This window comes from Gymnodraco acuticeps, unplaced genomic scaffold (genome assembly GCF_902827175.1).
Source record: "Gymnodraco acuticeps unplaced genomic scaffold, fGymAcu1.1, whole genome shotgun sequence".
Taxonomy (NCBI): domain Eukaryota; kingdom Metazoa; phylum Chordata; class Actinopteri; order Perciformes; family Bathydraconidae; genus Gymnodraco; species Gymnodraco acuticeps.
The window spans coordinates 482032-497762 of record NW_022990459.1 but is presented as its reverse complement, the minus strand read 5'-3'; the positions used below and the strand labels follow the sequence as shown (position 1 = coordinate 497762).

The following is a 15731-nucleotide window of genomic DNA, read 5'->3' as shown; positions in this document are numbered from 1 at the left end:
CAATTCTCAATGCATGGCCCGCCGTCGGCTTCGAGACAGCTCCAATCCACAAAAGCAAGCCTCTGACCAGCGTACCTGTAAATTAGTCTGTCTAAAAAATTCTCTGAGCCCAGGGAGAGGTTTGATGTGTGCATCTATGGTGCTTGGCCTTGGAAACAATTGTATTAATTGCCTGGAGGATTATGGGACATAGACCTCCACTCCCTCATGCATATTTGACACTTCTAGCAGCACTCTCAGGTCCCGGTTGCAGCTAATGGATGATGTTCGGCACTGTGTTGCATATGTATAAGCTACAAAGTTATGAGTGGGTATGCAGCATTCCCTGTGCGTGCCTATCTGTCTGAGCATGTGTGTCGGCTCTGTTATCTTGAGCCAGCCAGGGTAAGCGTTGGGCTGGGTGGCCCGGGTTGCCGGTTCCTAATTGGTGCGACTGCTCCCACTACTCTTGCCCTCAAAGGCTGGCGCTGCACTCTCCTGTTAATCTGTGCCAGGAATTTGGCTGGCTTGACACAACACTGACCTGACAGTCCTTTGAGGGGGGGGGGGGGGGAGAGCGCCAACAAACACAAAGGAAAATAAAGTAGACGGATGAATATGCAGCCACTTAGACACACATACACAAATGGAATGAACTCAGATGCAAATGAGAGCAACAGATATGCAGTTAGACAGACAACCGCACACAGACGTCTACACACACACACACACACACACACACACACACACACACACACACACACACACACACACACACACACACACACACACACACACACACACACACACACACACACACACACACACACACACACACACACACACACAAACACACACCACACTACTGTTTGATGCTGTTCCACCAAAACACTGTCAAGAGCTCTCCCTCCTCACCATAGCGATACTGTCCAGAACCATATCTGAAATGAAGTTGCGGCTCTTTCATATCACCTGATGATCACTGATTATGTCCACGCACATTCCCGCAGAGTGAAGTGAGGTTGTTGATATCAAGTGCTCGCACACTGATATACATGATGTTCTTTTTGTCTGCAGGGACACCACTGACACCTGTTCTGATGGCCTTTGAAAACTCATGGTACCAAGCTAAGCACTACACTTTTCTTTGTTAAAGGTCTTAGTATTACTGTAGCACAATACATACAGTGTGTGAGGATTCACAACACCACTCTTTAGTAAGATGACACATGTACTGACAAAAGCTCTTTGTATCTCTTGATCTAGACTAGCTCTTGAAACTCCTTTCACATGTTACAAAAATGTCAAGTGCAGATTCTGTAAAAATGGTTCAACAACCATTAGCCGGACTAAATTGTAGGTAGCTCTTCAAAGAATATCAGATATAATTTGATGTGCATGGCCCATTCAACAAATTACCTGTATGCATAATGAACACAACTTTATGTATGATGAATACATTTAAGTCGGATTCTGAATAAATTATACAGTGTATTAATGCTAGCTGCCAGGTTTGTGGTTCTGCCTATAGGAGGTATAATATATGCAAATATGTCATTTGTGTAAATACATTTCAGGCTTGCCAATTAAATTAATTGTGAGCACTGACCTACAGCAGGTCAAAACGTATGTCAAGAGAGACATGGACATTTTTGAAAAAAAATGTAAGACACTCACCCTCTGCAAACGTGTGCACCATATGTGCAGAGGGTGAGTGAGATACCTTACTACAATATTTGAACAGCAGCTGCATAATTCGGTAATGAGTCGTTGGGATATTGGAGCTGAGGATGAGTTGCTCTGGTTGGGTTTGACTTGGTGTGAGTGTCATGAGTAAACACTCAAAAGCTAACACTGTGGTGTCAGAGTGTGTTGGTACTTACAGCGGGTGTTAAGCGGTCCGTTGGGCTTTCTCACACTTGGATGGCATACTCAGAGAGTGTGTGTTCAATATAGCACCAGAGAGGCTCTGTTTGACGGAAGGAAGCGATGGGAGGGTCTGGCTCCAGCTTCATGGTTAATAGCCATGGCCACTGTTGAAAAAAGAAAATAAGGATGAACAACGGGATTCAAATTACCCCCAAAACCTGTTGCCAACATTTTATTAATCATTCAAACATTGTATTCACTGACAGGACTTGTTCATTGATGGTTCACTTCCAAAGGCTTCAAGTGTCTTGGAAGCTTTGTGGTTAGGGTTAGGATTAAGGCAATACATCTATTGTTATGAGGAAATATTTGTACTTGTATGTTCTTGCCACGAACGTCAATACCACTTTCATGTTCACTAAATATGGCTATAAGGATTATGGTTACATTTAACTAAGCAAAAATAAGTGTTAAACAAGTGGTTTTGAAAGTCTTTACAATAAGCCAAGCTAAACGTCTTCTCGTGGAAACAGCAAATCATGTCAAAATTGAATAAAGATTATATAATTTTACTGGAAAGAAAAAGAGCACATAATTGTCTGCATTATCTGCAATCATGATGAGCAGAATGATCCACTCCATTGTGTTTATGAAGGGTTTCTGCACTCGTCATTCATGATCAGAAGTGTTTCTGTTCACGGGTATTAAGGATTTAAGTTTCAGTCCTTTCTATGTAAATTATACATTCCTCAACCCCTGATGAACCTCTACACTCCCACTATGTGCACATTCTGCCCCACAATCAAAGAAAAATGATGGTGGCTCTGACCGCCTCCAATGTAAATGACTGTGGCCTAAGTTCACTACATGTGCGCCCTAACAGCCCTCTCCCAGAGTACTGCAGCACTCTCACTCACATTTCCAGACAAGCGTCTAACAGGCACACCTCGTGTTTAAATGCAAATTTCAAAAGAGAACCTTGCAGGAAACACAGCAGTTTAGAAATATGGTAACCTAGGCCTTGAACACTTATTAAAAAGGACTCTTAAGAAGCCACTGTTTATGTCTTTAACAAATGAAGAGCAAAAACGAAGCAATGTCACACCTGCTTTTGAACTTTAGGCAGAGAAATAACTTGAGCAGAAGAGGATGAGGGAAAGACAGGGACGGCAGATACAGGGATTAATCCCGGGGCTACAGTGTTTAGTACACTTATGGCGCGTTTCCACTGCAGCGGGTAGCTCGCTTTAAGCGTGCCGAGCCGTGCGGGGCCCGTTTTTGGTTGCGTTTCCACTTGGCCTAGTTTCGGCCCGGGGCTACTTTTTCACCTTTTTTTCTGGCCCGAATAAATCGTGGTTCTAGGGCAAGGAACAACCAGGCTGAGTCGGGCTGAGTATGCTAAACTAGAGAGAGAATCGCTGGCAGGGCTACAACTACAACAAGATGAACATATTTGACCGTGATTTAATTGTAATACACGTTTCAAAATGATGCCGAAGTAACAACATACTGATACCGGTTAGTAAAAACCATGAATTAATGCTTTGACAAGTCTGCAGACAGACGGCAGGCGAAAAACCCTTTTAAAATGCGTGCTTTCTAAATGGAGCTTGGCTAAGCTAACGTTATATATGCTCCGACCGTCCACACTCACAACAACGGCCTATACAGACATAAATAAACCAGCGACTGTATTCACCATGACACAGACAGTCTGTGGTTTGTACTTGTTTAACTTTTATCTAGTTTCTGAACAGATATGAAGAGCTGTGAGCTCTGAGTGCTAAGAGCTAACGGCTGTGTTGTTTTCTGGGGCTCTCATTGAAGATGACGTCACGGCTCCGCCTACACTGCGTTACTATAGTAACTGCCCCAGTTCCTAAACTGTAATGGAAGCGCAGCATTAAAGTGAGCCAGGCCTAATAAGGCCTAACCAAACCGAGCGAGGCCGAGCGAGGCCTGCAGTGGAAACGCGCCATTAGCAGTCTGTGCTGTGGAGAGATGTAGTGTGATGATAAAAAACTTCTGTTTATAGCATATCACTGCGTGGACATATTAGCCATTACTGTCTGCTGCATGACATTCACTGTTCTCATTCATAACACTCCGTTCGATGTCTCACTATGGGATGCGCCTCATCGCGGAGCAAACAGAAGCATCAATCTCATTACGCCAATCCTGATTGGCTGGTGATCTTGACGTCAGCGTCAGGGAATTCACCCCCTATAAGTAGCTTGCACCACGACGCATGCGTCATTCAAACACCTCTTCTCGCTTCAGAGCACATCTCTATAGTAGCCGGACAAGCTTAACGGTCCACAGACTGAACCCAAATATAACCATTTCGGTCGACGGGCGCTCGCCGGCTACTCCTTCTGCTTCGCAAGAAGACGGTAATACTAACGCCAGTTAGTATTAAAATTGACCTCGCAGTTTCTTTCCCCGGAAAGTAAGGTACGGTTTTGATTTTTCTCAAGCTATCAACGCACCTGTTGCTAGCTAGCTTCCCCTTACTACCGACACCACGGTAGCGAGGACGCTTTTCTTTTTCTCTCTCACGGAGGAGAAAAGGATTAGAAGTATATTGACACACCAGTCAATATTCTTTGAGAACAAAGGACCCACACCGTCCCTTTTTCTCCGGATTAAGGACGGGTTGGTAACACTTTTTCTCTCAACGACATACCTGTTACGAGCGGGTCCTCTCCACGCCACGAGGCGAACAAGATGGACGCCTCTCCCCCTCACACCAGAGGAGTCAGGGACTCGGAGGCTCGGTCATGCGGCTGCGGGTTGAAGATAGCAGGCACAGACTCACACCAGGTCTGCTCGTCCTGCCTCGGGCTGGAACACGCCCAGGAGGCTATCGACAACCCCGGCTCGTGCGGGCATTGTGCCCGTTTCACCCGAAAGATCCTCCACCGACGGCTATCACACCAAGCTAGCTTGTTGGAACAGGACTCCCTCATGTCCACTGATTCGCCGTTTGGCAATCAAGACACAGGGGCGTCCGCCGCAGAGACTGAGCCCCTCACTGTGTCGGTCTGGGGCTCACTAACAGCGGCAGCTGCGGAACCGGGATCCCACGCCGTGTCAGGCCGGTGGCGGTGGCGGCAAGAGACGCGGGAACGGAGCCCCACGCCTCACCAGGCGGGAGCTCCCGGCGAGACCTCACTATGGTCTCGCCCGCGGAGGATGTCCTGGAATTAGACTACATGGAGGACGAAGAGGACACCTCTGAGTTCCTCCTGTCTGATTCGGATGAGCAAGAAGAAGATATCTTCATGTCATCGGCTCAAACGGCAAAGCCGGGAGCGATGGCTGCTCTCCCGGGCGATAGCACACCAGCTTCGCCCTGTCTGAGCATGGACCTGCAGGCCGCGTGTCAGCGCGCTGCGTCCAGGCTAGACATCCCGTGGCCCGAAATGGCCAAGGAGACCGCCAGGTCCCGTTACGAGGGGAAACATTCTCCCCAAGCAACGAGGACAAGGAGGCAACTCCTCCCGGAGATGTTGGATTAGGTGTCGGTCTCGTGGAGGGACCGACCCTTTAGCAACAAGGCCCCAATCCAGGGTGCCTCCTCCCTAGACTGCGACGGTATGGAGAGGCTCGGCCTGCTCCACATACCGCCGATGGAACTGCTGGTGGCAGCCCACCTCCTACCGAGGATGGGCCCGTCACCAAGCAGGAACCCCACGCTGCCAGCGAAGGTGGACCGTTTCCAGTCGACCATGACTGAACGGTCCTACAGAGCCGCAGCGTTGTCCGCCAGGGCTCTGAACGTTTCCTCACTGCTAACCGCATACCAAGCGGAGCTCTGTGAGGATATGTCGAGTAATCCTGGACCGGCCGTTCTGGACGAGTTGGCCGCGGTCACAGACATTTGTCTCCGTGTGGGGCTGTAAAGGCACCACCGTCACGCGCATGCGCAGTGCCGGCTGGGGTCGTGAAGGCACCACCGTCACGCGCATGTGCAGTGCCAGCTGGAGCTGTAAAGGCACCACCGTCACGCGCATGCGCAGTGCCGGCTGGGGTTGTGAAGGCACCACCGTCACGCGCATGCGCAGTGCCGGCTGGAGCCGTAAGGGCACCACCGTCACGCGCATGCGCAGTGTCGGTGGGGATTGTCGAAATGGGGCACCACAGTGCTCAGACACTGGAGGGCCCCATAACACAACAAATAGAGACTCAGAGGGGAAGAGACGTGACATCTCAGCTGGCTCTAAGGAGCATACAGCGGGAGATGCTCACGACATCTGCTTGGGTTTCTCAAGACAGTTACACGGAGCTACAGACTCCAAGTCACCGTCACCCCCCCTCGCTTCTCGGGCATTCTGCATTCGCAGGCCCGAGGAGAGTCAGCCCATATTCTGGGCACAATGCAAACACCAGCAGGGCTTTAGTGAGTGAAGAATTTAGAAAAAAACAACAACACAGTCTTACTCCCTGATAGTCCAATAGCGACGCTTGGTCAGGGTCCTTTGGCGTGCAGTTGTGACGTGCCAAGTCTCCTTCAGCTTCATAAACGGACGCAAAGAGCTTTCAACTGATTGCAATATATTCCCATCGGCGGCGGTATTTTCACGCTGTGCTAACAGTCCAGCCGCGAAGACATCTACGGGACACATCCTCCTATTAATATCTTTGTACATCTGGCACTAAACAATTGTATTCTAGATATCATTTACAGTATCTTCTTGATATGTTTCTATTCTATATTTCTATCATTGACCTTCTACTTTCCCCCTATTTTGTATGTACTCTTATTATTTAAATGTTTTCATAAAATATAACACATTCAACAAAACATGCAGCAGACCTTAGGCAAGGCAAGTTTATTTATGTAGCACCTTTCAACTGTGTGTCTGTGGTGTAGCCTTCTTACAGTGCAGACGCTTTTCTGCTTGCTCTTGCCTCTGCTTACTTTTTTATGCTGTTTTTCTATTTTTCTTTTCTGAAAACTTCGAGCAGCGGCTCCTGGACATTAACCTATCACTGGGACAGTTATTCTTCGTAAATAGACGGAGAACCGGATATCTCTTTCTGATGACCTGGATAACCTGTCCTCTTCACGCAGCAGGGTAAGGACCAATAGCTACTCCAAAAGTAAAAGGCTAGAGGGAAAGCTGACGACTGGGCCTGAAACTCTGATTGTGGGTGACTCTGCTGTAAGAGATGTAAAAAGTCTGTGTAGTAAGAACAACACCAAAGTACTCTGTTTTCCCAAGGATATGGTCTCTGACTTGGCTGAGAAGATCCTGCATATTGGGGCTGAACATCCAACTGTGAAGAATGTGGTACTGCACATTGGAACAAATGATGTTGTGAAACAACAATCAGAAGTGCTGAAAAAAGACTTTAAATGTCTGTTGGAAACTGTCAGCTCTCTAAATGCAGATGTGTTCATCAGTGGCCCTCTACCGCCAGTCAGAAGAGGAGTGGAGAGATTCAGCAGATTGTTTGCACTGAACACCTGGCTTTCAACTGCCTGTACTGACCAATCTGTCCATTTTATTGACAACTTTAACTTTTTCTGGGACCGCAGACATCTTTTTAAGGCAAATGGAATTTGTCTGAACAAGTCAGGAGTGAAATTGTTTATCTCTAACGTATTCAACTGCCTACGTCATCAATCTGTTCCCTCTGCCAAGGACAAGCAACAAGAGGAATCAAAACAAGAGAAAGACACAACACATCGCTCAGAAAACCTTGAAAATCTATCACTGCACCCGCCTGAGGAATGTCTTGATTATGGGAGACAAATGGAGGAGTCTCCACCGCCCTTCACCCCCCCCTATCACCTCTGAGGATACTCTTCCTTCACCCCATAGCTCTCTCTACTCTCCGTTCACCCTTTCACCCTCGCCCACCCTCCTGGAGATCGCTGAACACAAGAAGGAGATACAGAGGGTTGGCAGTTCCTTCCTGGAGTTCAAAGACCAAACTAAGGCGATACGCAGGGTTGGCAGCATGTCCTTTACCCCCGCTCCTCAACGACGCCCACCAAAATCACCGCAGAGACGCGCACCATCTCCCCCGTCTTCATCACCGTGCCTACGTCAACCACCTCCCCCCCCTGGCAGCATGTCCTCTACCCCCGCACCATCTCCCCCGTCTCCATCACCGTGCCTACGTCAACCACCTCCCCTCCCTTCAAGAAAGCATCTGCAGTCTCCGAAGCCTGATAAGGATGTGTGTGTACAAAACGCAACAAACTCTTACTGATATGTGCTGGGTCCAGGCTCAAGGGCGTATGGCACTCTTAACTCTTTCCAGGACATGCCAGGGCCCTGTCTGCCAGTAGCTTTGCCAATATCTGTGTTGATAGGTAATAGATTAAGAGCGGTGAATCAGCTTAGAAACAGGAAGTGCTCAAACGTTTGTGTGAGTTTATCAAATTTAGCAGTGATTCCATGTCAGCCACAGCTCGTCACAAAAAATCTTACTGATAGTGTATCTAACAAACTTAAACTAGCTTTATTAAATGTCAGGTCTCTGGCAGGAAAAACATTTGTAATCAATGATTTTATCAATGAGCACAATCTTGATTTTATGTTTTTAACGGAAACTTGGATTGAACAAAATAACAGTGCAGCTGTTCTTATCGAATCAACCCCTCCCAGCTTTAGTTTTATGAGTCAGGAAAGAATGCATAAGAAAGGGAGTGGAGTTGCTATTTTGTTCAATGATTCCATTCAATGCAGGAAGACATCTTATGGGAACTTTGCTTCTTTTGAATATGTGGCCCTTCAGCTGAAATGCTCCTCTCGAGCTCTGTTCCTAAATATCTATAGACCACCCAAATACTGTGCAAGCTTTTTTGATGACTTTACTGAACTGCTGTCTATAGTGTGTATTGACTTTGACCGTCTAGTCATTGTTGGTGATTTTAACATCCATGTTGACAACCCCCAGGACAGAGGGGCTAAAGAACTGTTGTGTTTTTGATAACTATGGACTGACTCAGCATGTGACGGAGCCCATGCACAATAAGGGGCACACTCTGGACTTAATTATCTCAAAGGGTCTGAATATCTCTACGGTTGTGGTGACTGATGTTGCACTCTCTGATCATTCCTGTGTGTTCTTTGAGAGCTCTATTTCTGTTCACAAAACTGTTCAAAAAGAGGTAACCACAAAGCGATATTTAACTGAAAATACTAGGGAAAGGTTTACTCAGAATTTTTCTTCCACACTTGCCCCTGCTAACATCTCAGTAAATAAGCTAGTAGATCATTTTAATTCAAAATGTTTAAATGTTATAGATGCCATTGCTCCAACTAAGGTAAAGGAAGTGACTGGGAAGAAAATATCTCCATGGAGAAAGGCCATGACCGTGAAAACAGAAAAAAGAGAGTGTCGAAAAGCTGAACGTAGGTGGCGAAAAACAAATCTTCAGGTTCACTTTGAAATCTATAAAGAGAGACTTGGCCTTTATAATTTGGAATTGAAAAACGCACTACAGTCTTTCTTCTCTGACATCATTACCAAAAACAAAAACAATGTTTGCTACCGTCGACAGACTAACTAACCCCCCAGTGTCAGTAGCCTCTGAATTTCTATCCACCAGGGCATGCAATGATTTTGCCTCCTTCTTCACTGACAAAATTCAGAAAATCAGACAAGCAGTCAGTGCCTCTGCATCAGGTACAGCAAATGTGTTGTCCCTATGTCCACCTAATATCAATTCAAACACCATGACACAATTCCATCAGATTAATGATAAAAACCTAGAGGACATTATTCAACTTCTGAAATCCTCCTCCTGCTGCCTTGATATTATTCCAACAGGATTTTTCAAAGATGTTTTTCGTTGCATGGCCTCAGATCTACTTCATATAGTAAACAAATCTCTTCACTCAGGTATTTTTCCACAGGCCCTGAAAACTGCAGTCATTAAACCGCTCTTAAAAAAGAATAATCTAGATGCTTCAGTAATGAACAATTACAGGCCCATATCAAACCTGCCATTTCTAGGTAAAATCATTGAAAAAGTTGTTTTTCAACAGTTGAGTAATTTCTTGCATTTAAATAGTTGTTTCGATGTGTTCCAGTCAGGCTTTCGTCCAAACCACAGCACTGAGTCTGCTCTTGTAAAGGTCTTCAATGACATCCACTTAAACACAGACAGTGGCAGAACTTCAGTGTTAGTATTATTAGATCTCAGTACTGCGTTTGACACTGTTGACCACAACATATTACTCGACCGACTAGAAAACTGGGTGGGACTTTCGGAAATAGTTCTAAATTGGTTTGAATCCTACTTAAAGGACAGAAAAAACTTTGTTTCTATAGGTAAATACACATCTGAGTTGACAAATATGACATGTGGGGTTCCTCAAGGCCACCACTGGCTCAGATAATGAAAAACAACAAAATAAGTTACCATAGCTATGCGGATGACACTCACATTTACGTAACAATTTCACCAGGAGACTATTCTCCAGTTAAAACACTGAGTAAGTGCATTGAACAAATCAATGACTGGATGTGTCAGAACTTTCTCCAATTAAACAAAGATAAAACTGAGGTAATGGTTTTTGGAGCCAAGGCAGAACGTATAAAAGTTAGCGCTGAGCTTCAGTCTGCAATGTTCAAAACAACAGATAAAGCCAGAAATCTAGGTGTAGTCATGGACTCTGACCTGAGTTTCAACAGTCACATTAAAACAGTTACTAAATCAGACTATCACCTAAAGAATATATCTAGGATTAAAAGACTAATGTCACAGCAGGATTTGGAAAAACTTGTCCATGCTTTTATCTTCAGTAGACTGGACTACTGTAATGGTGTCTTTGCAGGTCTCACAAAAAAATCTATTAGAAAGCTGCAGCTAATTCAGAACGCTGCTGCTCGAGTCCTCACTAACACTAAGAAAGTGGATCACATCACTACTGTTCTGAAGTCTTTACACTGGCTTCCTGTGGGTCAAAGAATATATTTCAAAAATACTGCTGCTGGTTTATAAAGCTTTGAATGGTTTAGGCCCAAAATACATTTCTGACCTACTGCTAAATTATGAACCATCCAGATCTATCAGGTCTTCAGGGACTGGTCAGCTTTCTGTCCCCAGAGTCAGAACTAAACATGGAAAAGCAGCGTTTAGTTATTATGCTCCAAATATCTGGAACAAACTCCCAGAAACCTGCCGGTCCGCTGCAACTCTGACTACTTGTAAATCCAGGCTGAAGACTTTTCTTTTTGCCGCTGCTTTTAATTGAACTATTCACATCTTAAACTGCACTGTAACTTTTATCCATGTATTTTTTCTTTTAATGTTTATTTTATTATCTTTTCTTTTTAATGACTGATTTGAAATGCCATTTTCTTAATGTCTTTCGTTTTTCGTAAAGCACTTTGAATTGCCTTGTGTTGAAAGGTGCTATATAAATAAACTTGCCTTGCCTTGCCTTCAACACAAGGCAATTCAAAGCGCTTTACAAAAATGAAAGACATTAAGAAAAAGGCATTTAAAAACAGTAATTAAAAAGCAACACAATCTACCTACATTGCAATTACTCTAAACGTGTATTAACGTGCTTTAACCAGTAGGTGGTTCGGGTTAAAAAGCTGTCAAGTTTACAGTGTTAACACAATAAAATATAGTGCTGTTTCCGGTTTAGTTTACGACGGATATATTTTGTTATCCACAGACAATCACACATATATTGTTTTGATATTTATAACACAAAAGCGATGGGAAAAACCCACAGCTACACAGAAAAGATGGTCTTAACATGACCCAGCGGTCTAGTTAATAAAAAGTAATAATCTCAAACAAAATATTACAATTAACTTTATTGTGAAATTAAAACAGAACGGTAAAAGAATAGTTTCTGGTCTATCCTGAGGTCCAATCTCTGTAGATAAATAAAGAACTAAGCCAGATGTGTAATATGTAATGCAGCCGAACCATTTATTACAATGCATTTATGTGATGACTTTCAAAGAGTAAAGCAAGCACTAGCTGAATAAAGTATGATTTTATCTTTTACGAAACGTTTTTTTTCATATGGAATACAGTCGGAGGTCAACCAATCACAGATTTTGAGGACTAATCACGGGGTTTGTCGAGCAAAGCGCATGGGGTAGTCTCAAACGATAGCTGAGGGCTATGGGTAGTGTAGTGTCTTCGGTCATCCTAAACTCCGATACAACTATTTGTTTCTCAGAGTCGAAGGGGAAAAACACAAAAGCATTGTACACACTTTAAACCAATCAATGTCGTTTAATTAACAAGGATAATCTGGTGTTTTTGAGTTGATGAGTAGTGCAGATATCACTGTAAAATCAATCGACAGTAAGGAGAATACTTACTTCCAGGTGTAAAATTATCCGTTATCCAATGGGAATGGACGTTCACATTGCTTTTAACTGCCGCCATGGACCGATGCGGTGCTTCCCTGAGCGTCAAATACCGCCGCCGATGGGAATACATTGCAATCAGTTGAAAGCTTTTTGCGTCCGTTTATGTAGCTGAAGGAGACTCGGTGCGTCACAACTGCACGCCAAAGGAACCTGACCAAGCGTCGCTATTGGACTATCAGGGAGTGAGACTGTGTTGCAACATGTTGACGCAGTATGAAGCATCGCAGAGGTCTCACATTGTTAGACAATACATTGTCCAAATTATTTCCCCATGGTGAAAATCTGCCTAATGATCTCTGGTGCTCTAATTCATATTATGCTAATAGGAAACCCTGTTAGTCTGTTAAGACGTTGCATAAACATATGTGTTCTTCAATGTTCACTCATCATGTCGGATCAGGATTTCAAGGAAGGAGTTCTATCGCATTAAAAGAGGATGGCAATTATTCCTAAAAATTGTCAGATGATGATAAGGGTTTAAAATATCAAATAGGCAGCCTTGGACAGGGATTGCAATCTCCCTCGCAGTTAATTCCCCCATGAGAAAATCTGATAATTCTGAATAAATGTGCACTAAGGATTAAAATATTCAGACGACATATCATGCATACTGATTGGCTGTACCCTAAAATACGTTTTGCAGCTCCAAGAAGTGGACATACTGTATATATGTGTCACATTGAAACTGTCTGTCAATGCTAAGGATAGTAGCCTACTGTTCTCCCGGGGCACTGACCTGGGGCTGTCTTTATCCACAATCTATCTCCTTAATCTCCCAAGAATTACCTCAACCTCTGGGGAGGAAGGGGAACTCTTATTAAATAAAGTGACTGACCTGTACAGCAGAATGTCATCACTGAGGAACACTCAAAGTTTGCAGGTTGAACTGCTCAGACACTTCACTGAGCATGAAACCCTGAAATGTGTTTTAGCCCTGTAAAGGTTATAACTTGACGGCTGAGAGATCATTATAAATTGGTTAGTTTGCTGACGCTTAGCTCCAGTTAACTAGCACTGCTTCTGTGCTATTATCAAATAACAAAATGTATTTTCTGGCTTGGTTCTCCAATCTGATATGTATTCAAATTATCCTGTTCTTTCTACATCCGTTTTCACACCTGTGTTTTCACAATACATAATCAATGAGATGCTTTAGCTCGTTTGGCTGCATTTAAATCGGACATTCTGAAGATGTGTGTTAGAACAAACCAGACTGATCTCCCAGATGTATGCAGGATTTAGGCGGAATAGTTAAGTAACGTTTATTTTTTTAAATCTCTCTTTGATATCGGTGCTCAGAAATGTGTTTTTTTTAGGGCAGCTTGTCTCTGTATTTGATTGCTGAAAGTCATGTTCAGGAGATTGGCAAACCGTGGGGGATGAAGGCTGTAAAACACTCTGGTAATAGATCTTTAAATTGATTGTGCATCGGCATCGGTGAGTAATAACGATGGAGCATCTGGGAAGATAACAGCTATGCTCCTCAAGGGAAATGTTTTTGCTTGTATGCTCATTTTAGCAGTTCAGTATTTTTCAAAATTCAGTAAAATGATGTGATTTCAGCATCTTTGTTGTGAGAAATTGCTTATTTTCTTTGTATTACGTAATGTTACATTAACGACTGAAGCTTCAGCCATTTTAAAGTTATCCAAATGTCCATACTTTTATTATAAATATGGTTCACTGTTGGTTACTTGAATATAGCAATACAGTGAAATTCCATTTATGCAGGTTACTGAAAATTAGAAAAAGGTGCTGACCAAGCTAGATTTGATATCCATGGAGATGAAACCATTCATATCACACTTTCATATATCACAACTTCCCCTCAAAATACCCCGGAGGGGGGGGGGGAGCTTTAGAGAGCTCTCTCCTGAAAGACTGAGCGGCTCTGATAACCTCAGCTCAGTGAGGTAAAGGCACATCTTTATATGATCATTATAGTTATAAAAAAAGAAGAGAATAGATGAAAAACAGGTATAAAATACAATATGACAGTATTAATTGTTATTAATAAACAAGAATACAGTTTAAAAGGGGAGTGATTTGTAAAATATCCATAAATAAAAAGAAAATCTGCTTACAGTTCTGCTTCATATGGATGTTGAGAGTTGTATCCATAGATCTCTTAATGTTGCTCTCAAAGTGCACCAGATTGATGCTTTTAACTTCAATATTTAAAAAAAAATCTTCCTGGGGGAGCATGCCCTCGGACCCCCCCAGAGGATGTTAGGTGCACCCCCTACTTAAATCATGTTCAAATGGATAGGATACTAAATACATTTGCACACATCTTGTGTCCATATCATTCTGTTTTGGTGGTCATGCTACAACCGTGCACGTGTATGCATGCGCGAGTCATAGTGAGTGTCTGCATTTGGGGGGGGGGGGGGGGGGGGGGGGGGGGGGGGGGGCAGCAAATTGGTCAGGGCCGGCCCTGGCTCTAAGAGTGCTGTTTGTTAAGCGTCTTTATAACAAAAACATGTGCACACAGCTCAGAACTGTCAGAAGCGCTTTGGAAAACCCTCATTGAAGGTATAAGCAATTAAAACAAGCCCTCCAGTCTTTCCATTTTTAAATACTCCGAAGGGAAAGCCCTGTAAAGCAATTTCCTAGTACTTGGTTCCCCAGACTGCTACTGCCGGGGCCTTTCTGTCAAGTGTGGGCTGCTGCTTTATTGCAGCATCAGCATTATGATGTTGAGGAGGGAGGGGTTGCTTCTTCAAGTCTGAACCTGGTCATAGCTCTCAGCGGACATATACGCTATCTCTTCATTATCTGCTCTCAGCCAACATCCCAGCACGGGGGCATGTGTCTGGATAAAAAGCCTTGATTATGTAACTGTCTGGCTGCCTGTTTATACGCTGATGCATCAATCTTTTGCTCACCTCTTTGAAATATCCGGACTTCCAATATACATGATATATGTTTGCCTGGTCTGCTGCTAAATGTCGTTTAATTGCCTACTCTGATCAATCAGGGAATAACAAGTCACTAAACATGCATGGACAAACCCCCATCATTTATTGAATCTGTGACTAATGTAGACATCACTCTTATTTCAGTGGGTGGATGTTTCTTCACCTGCGCACTTAGCCAAATGTTTGAGCTGGAGGGGAAAGCAAAGCTGGAGAAACACAGACGTCCATGGCTCTGGGTGCCGCTTGGATAAATGCAAAACCCAAACCAAACAAAGAGAGTGATTAGTGGATCTGTTTAACCTCAGGGCAGAACAATCCCGTTATTAGACCGGAGAGTTTACTTAGCTTTGTGCTCTGCCTTCTGCCATCCTCCAGTCCTCTCTCTCCGCAGTGCGTTCTGACTCCGAGCTAACGGCGCTAATTAGGGACGGCACCAAATCCTTTTTTCATCCGTGCCAATCACTCTGTTAAATCTAAACTGTAGTAGCCTATTTACTCAAATACTGGGCTTGAGTACAAACCTGGGGCATTTGTACCATTTAGCCACAATTGACTTGTCGCTGACATAATGTTGTAAACACATGTATTAATAGT

At 43.9% G+C, this 15731-nt stretch overlaps 1 protein-coding gene across 2 annotated transcripts in view; it reads right to left on the bottom strand.

The window, feature by feature from the left end:
- Positions 1 to 15731, bottom strand: part of chrm2a (cholinergic receptor, muscarinic 2a) — an 84336-nt gene that overhangs the window by 42487 nt on the left and 26118 nt on the right. For both annotated transcript variants that reach the window (XM_034225991.1, XM_034225992.1), the window contains exon 2: positions 1863 to 2012. The gene's annotated coding sequence lies outside the window, so the exon portion shown is untranslated. The remainder of the gene's footprint in view (positions 1 to 1862; positions 2013 to 15731) is intronic.